Below are 12273 nucleotides of genomic sequence, written 5' to 3'. Positions count from 1 at the left end.
GTAAGTAGAATTACGAATCTATGTTGCCCTTTCTAAAGTGCTTGAACTAAAGCAGCGGTTCTCAAACTTTTTGGGCTCCGGAGCCCTTTACATGCGTAAACATTTATGCAGAGCCCAGCAGTCCACTGATTGTATGTGTTGTACCTATCGGTGTTTCCAGTTTGTCAACCTCGCAGAGCCCCTGGAGATGTCTCGCAGAGCCCTAGGGCTCTGCGGAGAACAGTTTGAGAAACACTGAACTGAAGAATTTGAGTAAGATTTCAAAGATTTTGAATGGTGTGCAGAAATTTAGCTGTGTATCTCTTAAGGGAAGGACAAAAGGCCATTGGGTAAAGCAGTGACTTAAGAAATACTCTTTTCCTGTCTTTGCTATATATTTCTATGACATAACCTTGGGCAAGTCACTTGATGTAAACTCAGTTTCCCCATCTGTAAAATGGAAGTAAAATCTACCTCACAGGAAAACACATATATTCTTAACTGTGAAGACCTTTGAGATCCTTAGCTGGAAGGTTCTGTGGAATTCTATATTGTTGTTAATGGAAGCCCTGCAAAAGGTGCCACCATACTGATGTGAGTCTATGTAGTTTATTATCAAAGATTTCAGAATTTTAAAATTCTATACTAAAGATATCTATTATAAATAACTGGTGAAAAAGTAAGTATAAAATAATTAATATATCTTTTTATTGCATCTTTTGTGTTAATACAACTTAGGAATGGTTACTTTAACTTTAGGTAAAAAGGAAAGCACAAAATTTTAGCAGTGTTGGTAAATTTTATACTTTATAAATCTCAGCAGCAGTTCAGGCTTGTGGAAAATGTGTCTTTTATTTTCAACAGCAGCCAAGTGTACAGTTGACAGTAGTGTATTTTTATTTTGGCTTTTGTTTGAGCAGTTTCCAAAGCATCATCCTACAGGTTTAAAAAAAAAAACTTTGCCAAGTCTAGCTCAGATTGAATTTCTTGGTTAGACATGCTCTTTTAAGCATCTGGATCAGAAATAGTATCCTCTGACTATGTAGTAATGAAACATTTGGAAATCATCTGAAAAACTGTAATAAGATCACAATAGTCCTGGGCTTTATTTCTCAGTATAAGAAATATGTATGATGCAGAAGTATTTTTTAAAGCTAATTCCACTCTTTTAAAACATCTCCAGACTACTGATAGGTTGCAAGAACACAACTAGGCATTAGTTATCCATTTTAGCTTTGGGTAATATTATTTTCATTAACATATATCTTTATTCATGCCAAATTTTTCATCACTCTGTGGTTATCTTAGAACACAAAAGGTTAAGACTAATCAATCAAGTTTTAGATCAAAATTGACAGTTTGAACATTTTAAAGTTTTAGATCAAAACTGTTCACCGCAGCATTGTAAAACAAATATAGGTGAAGTGGAGAGAAGGTGATATAGTAAAGAGTTGGGAAAGGATGTGTATGTTTTTAATTACTTTACAAACAAATTGATTTCTTATATACTTATTAGAGGTACAACTTTAGCAATAATGTACTCCATGCTTCTACATTCTTTTACATTAAACAGTGTACACCACTGACCACAGTTTTCTTTTGCTTTTGATTACACATTTCCAAGTGCTAAATGCTGATGTCAGGTTTGTGATTGTACTTGCAATATTATATACAGTATTCAGTTCTTAATTTTTTTTCTCATCTGCTTCCTCAGCTTTTGTCTGATCCCTATGAAGGAACAAGATAATGTTATATGGTGGTATATCATTTCCTTTCTTATAGCTTCTTGTCAACTTTCTACTGGTGAAACATACAAAGTCTGTAATTCACGCAATGGATTGTGGTGCCAGTGTTTCCCTTGGAGACAGACAGTGTCTTCAAAGATATTTATTCGGTCTTAATTTCTGTTTGTCTTGTGGTAACTAGTCTTTTTCTTGTGGTGTTTTTCCTTCTGCAGCAACAATTCTAGCAGTCATTTTCGAGACCTTACCTCTCCAGAAAATCCTGAAAGGATGCCTTGAAGCAAATGCATACATTGTCAAAAGAAAATGACATTTCAACAGTCTGGTTTTTTTCATTGCAATATTCTTCCTAGATAGTGTTTTATGAGGGCTGTATCTAAAGGAATCATGAGGTTCCAGCCTTGATTTTTTTACTCCTGTGCTGAGTGCTATGTCAAAGGCCTAGAAAGGACTTACTAAAGATTTAAACAAATACTTAAATTCAGATACGAGTAGTCCCACTGACTTCAATACGATTACTCAAGATGAGCCAGTGTGGGGGACTAACTGCTTTATTGTCATCTTTGACCTTAGAAAAAATGTGTGTGCTAAGAGATGAGTTACTTCACTTAGATGCACTTTTCTTTTTTCTTTTAAATGGCTCTTGTATGGCTCTCTTCTTTTTCAACCATGTATATAGCTTGTTTATCTACTTCCATGTGGCCTTATATAGAGGAAGGAGAAAGTTATACAAATGGTTAAACAATACATAAAGAAAAAGCAGATGGCTGCTCTGTTAATGGGGCTTTGCCACTTGATCCCACAGGAAGAGAGACCTTTCATTGTCAAAAGTTCTCCAAACTCATTGATTTTTCATTCTAGCAGGATTTGTTTGCTTTTGAATTACTGCTATGTCATTATCTGTGTATGAGGTACCTTTCACTAGGCTACACATTTCCCTGGTTTCTGGAGACTGGTTCTGTTATGATTCCTGAAGAGAACTTCTCTTCCTTTCTCCTTAGCACAATCTTAATAAACAAGAGTCAGTCATGGAATTCTGTTGGAGTTTTTTTGTTCTGTTCAAAATGGATAGAAAAGTGTCATTTAATTCTATTCACGTCTGTTCTGCATTTTAAAGTATCAACATGAAAGCCATAATGAAAGCAATTTTTCATTTTCCTATATAGCAGATTTGTTAAAGACATCAGAATCTTTTCTAATATTTTTCAACAAATACGTTTTCCTTGGGAAACAGCAATAAAAGTATTCTGGGTGCAATTAATCTACTCTGACAGTAAAAAAGTTCTCCATACTCCTCTGGGGGGAGGTAGGGGATGCTAATAAAGGACTGGCTTAGTAGGGTCAAAATGCTGTGCAGGTGTGATGCCATTGGCATGAAGCAACTGCAGGCTGGTGTAGGTGAAACTCGGTTTTTTTTTTTTTTTTAGTCCTATGATTCCTTTATCCTCCTGTCCTTAATTCTTCATCTTCCTGCCCTTATCCCAGAACTGGAAGATACAAATAGAGTGTCAGTGTTGAGTTATTTCTGGGTTTTGGTTTACAGGACAAGTTAATTTAGCTACAGTGTATCTTCCTGTTTTCCTATGCTAATGATCATACTACTAATAGCTTGTGTATCTGGCTGTGGTAATCTGGGGCCTGCTCCTGCAAGCTTATGGTTTCAGAAATAGATTCTACGTGTTCCAGGTGTTCCAATAGCAATACCGGGGCTACTCACTAGAGTAGGAGTTGTGGTCTTAGTTCTCTTTTTTGTGTTGCAACATACAATTTTTCTGTTTCTCGCTATTAGCAGCTTCTTGGCTTTTTAAATTTTCACAAGTGGCTCCGTTCAATCATGATAATTAAAGATCCTCATGGAACTTTTTGCAACAGTTAGGGGTCTTCATTTGTATACCTCTGCTGTCCTCACCAAACAAAATTGACAGACTCTCCACTAGAATATTCAATTTTTGGGGGGGGGGGGGGCACAACACAGTAAAGAACTGGGAAAGATAATGGAATAAATAATTAAGCAATCAATTTGCAAACACTGAGAAGATAATAAAGTGTTTATCAAGATCTAATCACGTCAAACCTACTCAATAGCTTTCTGTGAAAGAATAACAAGCCTTCTGAATAGGGGGAAGTGGTAGATGTGGTATATCATGACTTTAGTAAGGCTTTTGATGCAGTCTTGCATGACCTCATAAATAAACTAAAAAAATACAACCTAAATGGATTACTATAAGGTGGGTGCACAAATGTTCCTAGAATATAGTTATTAGTGATTCACAGGCAAGCTGGAAAGGTATATCAATGGGGGGGTCCTACAGGGATTATTTTTTGGTTCAGTTCTATTCAGTATCTTGATCAATGATTTAGATACTAGCATAGAGAATACACTTATGAAGTGTATTGCCTCTGCCAATCTACCCTGGAGAAAAATTCCTTCCTGACCCCAGATATGGCGATCAGCTAAACCCTGAGCATGTGGGCAAGACTCATCAGCCAGACACCCAGAAAGTTCTCTAATAATTCCTATCATCCCTCCAGTGACCTATTTCCCACTGATAATGAATGGTCAGTTAGTTACCAAGATCATGTTATCTCATCAAACCATCCCCTTCATAAACCCATCTAGTTTAATCTTGAAGCCAGATAGATCTTTTGCCCCCACTACTTCCCTTGGAAGGCCGTTCCAGAACCTCACTCCTCTAATGGTTAGAAACCTTCGTCTAATCTCAAGTCTAAACTTCCTACTAACCAGCTTTTATCCATTTGTTCTTGTGTCCACATTGGTATTAAGCTTAAATAATTCCTCTCCCTCCCTGGTATTTATCCCTCTAATATATTTAAAAAGTGCAATCATGTCCCCCCTCAGCCTTCTCTTGGTTAAGGTTAACAAGCCAAGCTCCCTGAGTCTCCTTTCATAAGACAGGTTTTCCATTCCTCGGATCATCCTAGTGGCCCTTCTTTGTACCTGTTCTAGTTTGAATTCATCCTTCTTAAACATGGGAGACCGGAACTGCACACAGTATTCCAAATGGGGTCTCACCAATGCCTTGTATAATGGCACTAACACCTCCTTATCCCTACTGGAAATACCTCGCCTAATACATCCCAAGATCATATTTGCCTTTTTCACGGCCATGTCACAATGGCGGCTCATAGTCATTCTATAATCAACCAGGACTCCGAGGTCCTTCTTTTCCTCTGTTACTTCCAACTGATGTGTCCCCAGCTTATAACTAAAATTCTTGTTATTAATCCCTAAATGCATAACCTTACACTTCTCGCTATTAAATTTCATCCTATTGCTATCACTCCAATTTACAAGATCATCCTGATCTTCCTGTATGATATCCCGATCCTTTTCTGAATTGGCAATAGCTCCCAACTTTGTGTCATCCACAAATTTTATTAGGACACTTCCACTTTTGGTGCCAAGATCAGCAATAAAAAGATTAAATAAAATTGGCCCCAAAACTGATCCCTGAGGAACTCCGCTAGTAACCTTCTTCCAACCTGACAGTTCACCTTTCAATATGACCCGCTGTAGTCTCCCCTTTAACCAGTTGCTTATCCACCTCTCAACTTTCATATTAATCCCTATCATTTCCAATTTAACCAATAATTCCCCATGTGGTACTGTATCAAATGCCTTACTAAAGTCGAGGTAGATTAGATCCACTGCATTTCCTTTATCTAAAAAATCTGTTACTTTCTCAAAAAAGGAGATCAGGTTGGTTTGGCACAATCTACCTTTTGTAAAACCATGTTGTAATTTGTCCCAATTGCCAGTAGCCTCAATGTCTCTAACTACTTTCTCCTTCAAAATTTTTTCCAGGATCTTACATACTACAGATGTCAAACTAACAGGCCTATAGTTACCCGGGTCGCTTTTTTTCCCCTTTCTTAAAAATCGGAACTATATTAGCAATTCTCCAGTCAAATGGTACAACCCCTGAGTTTAGAGATTTATTAAAAATTTGTGCTAATGGACTTGCAAATTCATGTGTCAGTTCCTTTAATATTCTTGGATGAAGATTATCTGGGCCCCCTGATTTACTCCCATTAAGCTGTTCAAGTTTGACTTTTACCTCGGATATGGTAATATCTACCTCCATATCTTTAGTCCCATTCGTTAAGTTACCATTATCCCTAAGCTCTTCATTAGCCTCATTAAAGACTGAAGCAAAATATTTGTTCAAATATTGGGCCATTCCTAGATTATCCTTAACCTCCACTCCATCCTTAGTAATTAGCGGTCCTACTGCTTTTTTTATTTTTTTCCTATTTATATGGCTATAAAACCTTTTACTATTGGTTTTAATTCCCTTTGCAAGGTCCAACTCTACCTGACTTTTAGCCTTTCTCACTTTGTCCCTACATGCTCTAACCTCAATAAGGTAGCTTTCTTTACTGTTCCCTCCCATTTTCCACTCCTTATATGCTTTCTGCTTTTTCTTAATCACCTCTCTGAGATGCTTGCTCATCCAGCTTGGTCTAACACACCTGCCTATAAATTTTTTCCCTTTTCTAGGGATACAGGCTTCTGACAGCTTCTGCAACTTTAACTTAAAATAATTCCAGGCCTCCTCCACTTTAAGGTCCATAATTTCTTTAGTCCAATCAACTTCCCTAACTAATTTCCTTAATTTATTAAAGTTAGCCCTTTTGAAATCAAAAACCCTAGTCTCAGATTTATTTTTGTTTATCATTCCATTTAATTTGAACTGAATTAGCTCATGATCACTCAAGCCAACGTTGTCTCCTACAACCATTTCATCTATGAGGTCCTCGCTACTCATCAAAACCAAATCTAAAATAGTTTCCCCCCTTGTTGGTTCAGCAACTGCTTGATGAAGGAATTCATCAGCTATCACATCTAGGAAAATCTGAGCCCTATTATTATTACTAGCACTTGTTCTCCAGTCTATATCTGGAAAATTGAAATCTCCCATGATTACGCAGTTTCCATGAGTATTTACTTCATTAAAAACATTAAAGAGGTCTCTATCCATATCCAAATTGGATCCTGGTGGTCTATAACACACCCCAAGCACTATCCCAGGGGAGGATCTGATAGTTTTCTTTCCCAATGTGATTTTGCCCAAACAGACTCTGTCTTCTCCATTCCATCACTTTTTATTTCTTTACAATCTACCTCATCTTTGATATACAATGTGACTCTACCACCTTTACCCTTATTTCTGTCTTTCCTAAACAGCACATACCCTTCAATACCTGTACTCCAGTCATGCCCAGTATTCCACTATGTTTCTGTTATTCCTATAATATCTGGTTTCACTTCCTGGACCAATAACTCTAATTCCTCCTTTTTGTTACCTAGGCTCCTCGCATTGGTGTACAAACATCTTAATTTTTGCTGTTTGGCCTCTTTCACATTCTTTTCCCAATTTGGCACAGATGTTATACCTCCAATATGACCTATTACACTAGTATCCACCCCACCCTTCTTCATGTTCATTCTCCTACCCCCAGCTATATCCTTTCTTACTTCGTTTTCCTCCCTCTCAGTGTTAAAATCTGGCGTAGAGATTACCTGAGCATCTCCCAACCATCTCCCCCAAATTCCTAGTTTAAAGCTCTCTTAATCGATTGAGCCAGCCTCCATCCTAGAAGTCTATTTCCCTCCCTACTTAGGTGAAGTCCATCCCTAGAGAACAGTCCTCTGTCCATAAATGCCTCCCAGTGACCATACATCCCAAAGCCCTCCTTATAGCACCACTGCCTAAGCCATCTATTGATCATCATAATCCTGTCACATCTTAGTTGCCCTTCTGTAGGAACAGGCAGAATCCCACTAAAAATCACCTGAGCCTCAATTTCCTTAAGCATCCTCCCCAGCCTAGTCTCCCTTAATTCGTTCCAGCGAGAATCTAGCCGTATCATTTGTTCCTACATGAAGGATAATCAACGGATTCCTTCCTGCTCCCTTAATAATCCTCTTCAACCTCAGTTCCACATCTCATATCTTAGCACCTGGCAGACAGCACACCCTTCTATTCTCTGGATCAGCTCTGGTTACAGGCCTATCTATTCTTCTCAATAAGGAGTCCCCAATCACATAGACCTGCCTTTTCCTAGTGACAGTGAAATTCTCTAGTCTATCTCTAGCTTCCTCTGGCTGCAAGTCCTTGCCATTCCTATTTTCCCCTGTAATCCCCTTTAACCCATCCTGTATCCTCCTAATGCTCATTATTGGTGTTGTCTCCATTAAGTCTTCCCCTTTATCTATGGGACTAGCCACTCTTCTCTTCTCTTCTTCCTTACCCTTCTATCTTCATTATCTACCTGCTATACCCCTTCTTCATTCTCCAGCCCCACATACCTGTTCTTGAGCTCTATTTTTCCTTCACTGACTTTTCCTTCAAAAAGTTGTCGGCAAATAATCATTTTTCAAAAGTAATGAAAGTTAGTGAGAAATACACCCCATGTGTTAAAGTAGTGTCTTACTCAGCAAAACAACCTTTTTTATAGATGTGCGTCTTTTATTGGCTTTAAAAGGTTTCATTTAGAATATAAGTTATATGAAAAACAGAAGATGCAGTTTATAGTTACTCATATATTTGAAAAAGAAACTCATAAAGCAAAACAAAGTTCATAAATGTTTCATATTCTCATTGTGTCTGTCACGAATTTGGTGCGGTATTGTATTTTGTATCAACCTTGTAAATTGTATAATAGTCATCCACACAAGCATCTTTTTGGCTCATCTGTGGCATTGATAATGCTGTTGAATTAAATTAATTAAATATAATATTTAATCATAAGTACTGCACATATATTTATATTCAAGATCTCGCTAAAATAGTCATGTTTTTCTACTTCGTGGTTTGTATGTTTTTCTGGAGTTTCGTATGTATATTAAAAATATTTTGTGACTAATTTAATGGAAACACTTTCCCCTGAAATCGTTAAATTTAACAAAAAATGGCATTTCAGTTAGTACTGGTGTGCTCGTGTAGTCTAAAACTTTTGGAAATTTATTTTCTAAATTGAGACAATGTAAAAGTTTAAATTCTATAAGCACAATTTGTTTGCCTTCTGAAGGGGTTCTGCGGTTGGGGAAGAGTATATAAGGGGTTTAACTTTCTGGGACAGATGTGGTGAGCTGTGCATGTGGCCAATCAGGAGTTTCTACCTTAGCCCTTGACCACATTTTTAGTTCAGTGTTTTGGCAGTGTGAGCTAGGGGCATGGTTATTGAGAAGGGCTAGCAGCCAGAAGTGAAAGTAAGCAGGTGCACCCTGGTGAGCAGTTCCAGCAAGAATTGGCTGAGCTGAGGCAAAAGCCAGCATGGAGCTATTTAAAGATCTGGCAGGGGCCCAATTTGCAATGGGACAATACCTGTAAGAAATTTAAGTCCTCTTCACCCCTGCTAGCAGCTAATTTGGTTCTGGGCCTGGGGTCTCCACAACATGCACTAGGTTACCTCAGATTCACGGAGTCAAGGAGGAATTTTCCTTCCTCGTATTGGCCTGTAGTCCCCTTTTGTTTCAACAGTGATAATCCATTTTAGGGGTAAATTTAGTTACTAAGGAATTTGATCTTTCAGGGAAAAAAATGTCGCTTTGTTTGGAAGTTAGCAGGTGACAGAAACAAAGATAGGTGAGAAAAATTGCAAGTTGGTTGGCATGAAAGGACGGTCTTCTGTCCAGACAGAGAGTGCCGAACTAAAATGGGTTGGTAGTGGTTGGATATAGCAATCCCAGGGCTGTTCACAGGTGAAATGTGTTATACTCTTTCAAAGGACGAAGTGAGATCTGTGGGTTTAGCAAAACTGTATCCTTTTTGCATGGCCAGGGCACAGAGACAGAGTGGCTGTTCTCTTATGATCTATTGCGGTTTTTTCCTTAATGTTTCAAATCCTGGAAGCTGTGAGTGGATAGGTGAGAATTTGTTTTCATTTAAAAACTTTAAAAAAAATCGTCAGGTTTGTGGGGAAAATATGACCCAATGCATCCTAACATCTCAAATCAGCTGGCAAATATGAAGTACCCAAAGCGTGTGATTTATTTTTTTTATTTTCATGATTTTTATGCCAGTTCATGAATTTTGAGGCCCAATTCATGATTTTTGAAAAGTGTTGGCAACACTGTCAGGCAATGTCTGTATTTTCAAGACACATCCCTTGAACTGATAGATTACAAGACGAGGCTGGTTGCAGAACACCATTTAACCTTATTTGGGTTAGCAGTTTGAATCATAGCATCACAGAATACTAGAACTGGAAAGGACCTGGAGAGACCATTGAGCCCTGCCCTCATGGTCGGACCCAGTACCATCTAGACCATCCCTGATAGATGTCTATCTAACCTGCTTTTAAATATCTCCAGACATAGAGATTCCTCAACCTCCCTAGGCAACTTGTTCCAGTGTTTAACCACCCTGACAGCTAGGAAGTGTTTCCTAATGTCCAACCTAAACCTCCCTTGCTGCAGTTTAAGCCCATTGCTTCTTGTCCTATCCTCTGAGGCCAAGGAGAACAATTGTTCTCTCTCCTCCTTGTGACACCCTTTTAGATACCTGAAAACTGCTATCATGTCCCCCTCTCAGTCTTCTCCTTTCCAAAATAAACAAGCCCAATTCTTTCAGTCTTCCTTCATAGGTCATGTTTTCTAGCCCTTTAATCATTCTCGTTGCTCTTCTCTGGACCCTCTCCAATTTCTCCACATCTTTCTTGAAATGTGGTGCCTAGAACTGGACACAATACTCCAACTGAGGCTTAACCAGTGCAGAGTGGAGTGGAAGAATGACTTCTCATGTCTTGCTCACAACACTCCTGTTAATGCATCCCAGAATCATGTTTGCTTTTTTTGCAACAGCATCACATTGTTGACTCATATTTAGCTTGCGGTCCACTATGACCCTTAGATACCTTTCTGCAGTACTCCTTCCTAGATAGTCGCTTCCCATTCTGTATGTGTGAAACTGATTGTTCCTTCCTAAGTGGAGTACTTTGCGTTTGTTCTTATTAAACTTCATCCTATTTACCTCAGACCATTTCTCCAGTTTGTCCAGATCATTTTGAATTACAACCCTTTGTGGAACCCCACTTTTTATGCCCTTCCAGCAGGATTGTGAACCATTAATAACTACTCTGAGAACGGTTACCTAGCCAGTTATGCGCCCTCCTTACAGTAGCCCCATCTAAACTATATTTGCCTAGTTTATTGATAAGAAGATCATGTGAGACCGTATCAAATGGTTTACTAAAGTCTAGGTATACCACATCCCCTGCTTCTCCCTTATCCACAAGGCTCATTATCCTATCAAAGAAAGCAATCAAATTGGTTTGACATGATTTGTTCTTTACAAATCCATGCTGGCTATTACTATCTTCCAGGTGTTTGCAGATGAATTCCTTAATTATTTGCTCCATTATCTTTCAAGGCACAGAAGTTAAATTGACTTTGAGTTGATATTTAAGTTAAAGGTGCAGGCAGAGGTGTTTAACGTATTTAATATGTCTGGGGGTTTTTTTTAGGTTGGAGCCAGGAGTGGCACTTAGTAATGTATCAGTATGATAGCCTTTATTATTGAAAATGCACTCAAAGGCATATATGAAAAACTAAATTTGCAAGAACAGATTTAACCACATATATAACATAGTAGTATTTCAGACATTAATCATCTTTCCCTGAATTTTATGTCAAATTGCTTAATATTTCTTTGTAGGCTTTGAAGAAAAATGTGGCAGTACAAACTTTAACAAAAAAAACAAAACAAAACAGGAAATGTGATGAGTGTCCATTGCTGGTGATTGGAGCATGTATAAGTAAAATTATATCAAAACTTGCTAATCTTCTGCTCTTCTTACCATAAATAACCATGGAATCTATTGTGCTACTGAAATTTATTTAACTGGATGTTGGTGAAAGAGCCTCCCTTTAAAATATAGTTGGGACAGTTAAACTTGATATAATATGGTGAAATGTTTGAACTATTTCATAACGTACGTGTGTGTGTGTGTGTGTGTGTCAAATCAATATTACAGTGAAAAAATCATGGGTTTTTACATTAGAGCTTATAATAAAAATTGTTTTCATCCCAAGAGGTGGCTGAGATAGCAACATGTTTTTTTTAATTCAAAATGTGTTACAGTTTCAGACTGTTGTTTGTTACCCATCTTATCTTAGATTAGTCTCAAACAGCTGTCCTAGATTTCAAAATCAGAAATTCATGTGGATTTCTGCTTCCTCACTACCATTTTAAATGAAAAGTGGATAAAATGTGTTTGATGATATTAATTTGTTGTTAGCTAATGTAGTACAACATTACTAAATAACAGTTAATCTATCAAACTAATGCCATGACATCTTACTTGTTTTAATATTTTTAAGGGAAGAAATGTATTTTTCAGATGTGTTTTACATTTGTACCAGGTAATGGAAAGTACAATATATTATGTGCTTGTGCCTTAGAGAAAGCTTCTTAACAAAAATAATTGAATGTAGTAAATCTTTTCCCCTTGCTTTCCCTGTTTTATACCTTCTGCATTGTATCTCTTGTGTTAGTACTTATAGCAAACCTTGTTGGTAGTGACA

The sequence above is a fragment of the Pelodiscus sinensis genome, chromosome 21 (assembly GCF_052426305.1).
Source record: "Pelodiscus sinensis isolate ZL-2025 chromosome 21, ASM5242630v1, whole genome shotgun sequence".
NCBI classification, from domain to species: Eukaryota; Metazoa; Chordata; order Testudines; family Trionychidae; genus Pelodiscus; species Pelodiscus sinensis.
Note: the sequence above shows the minus strand (reverse complement) of the source record.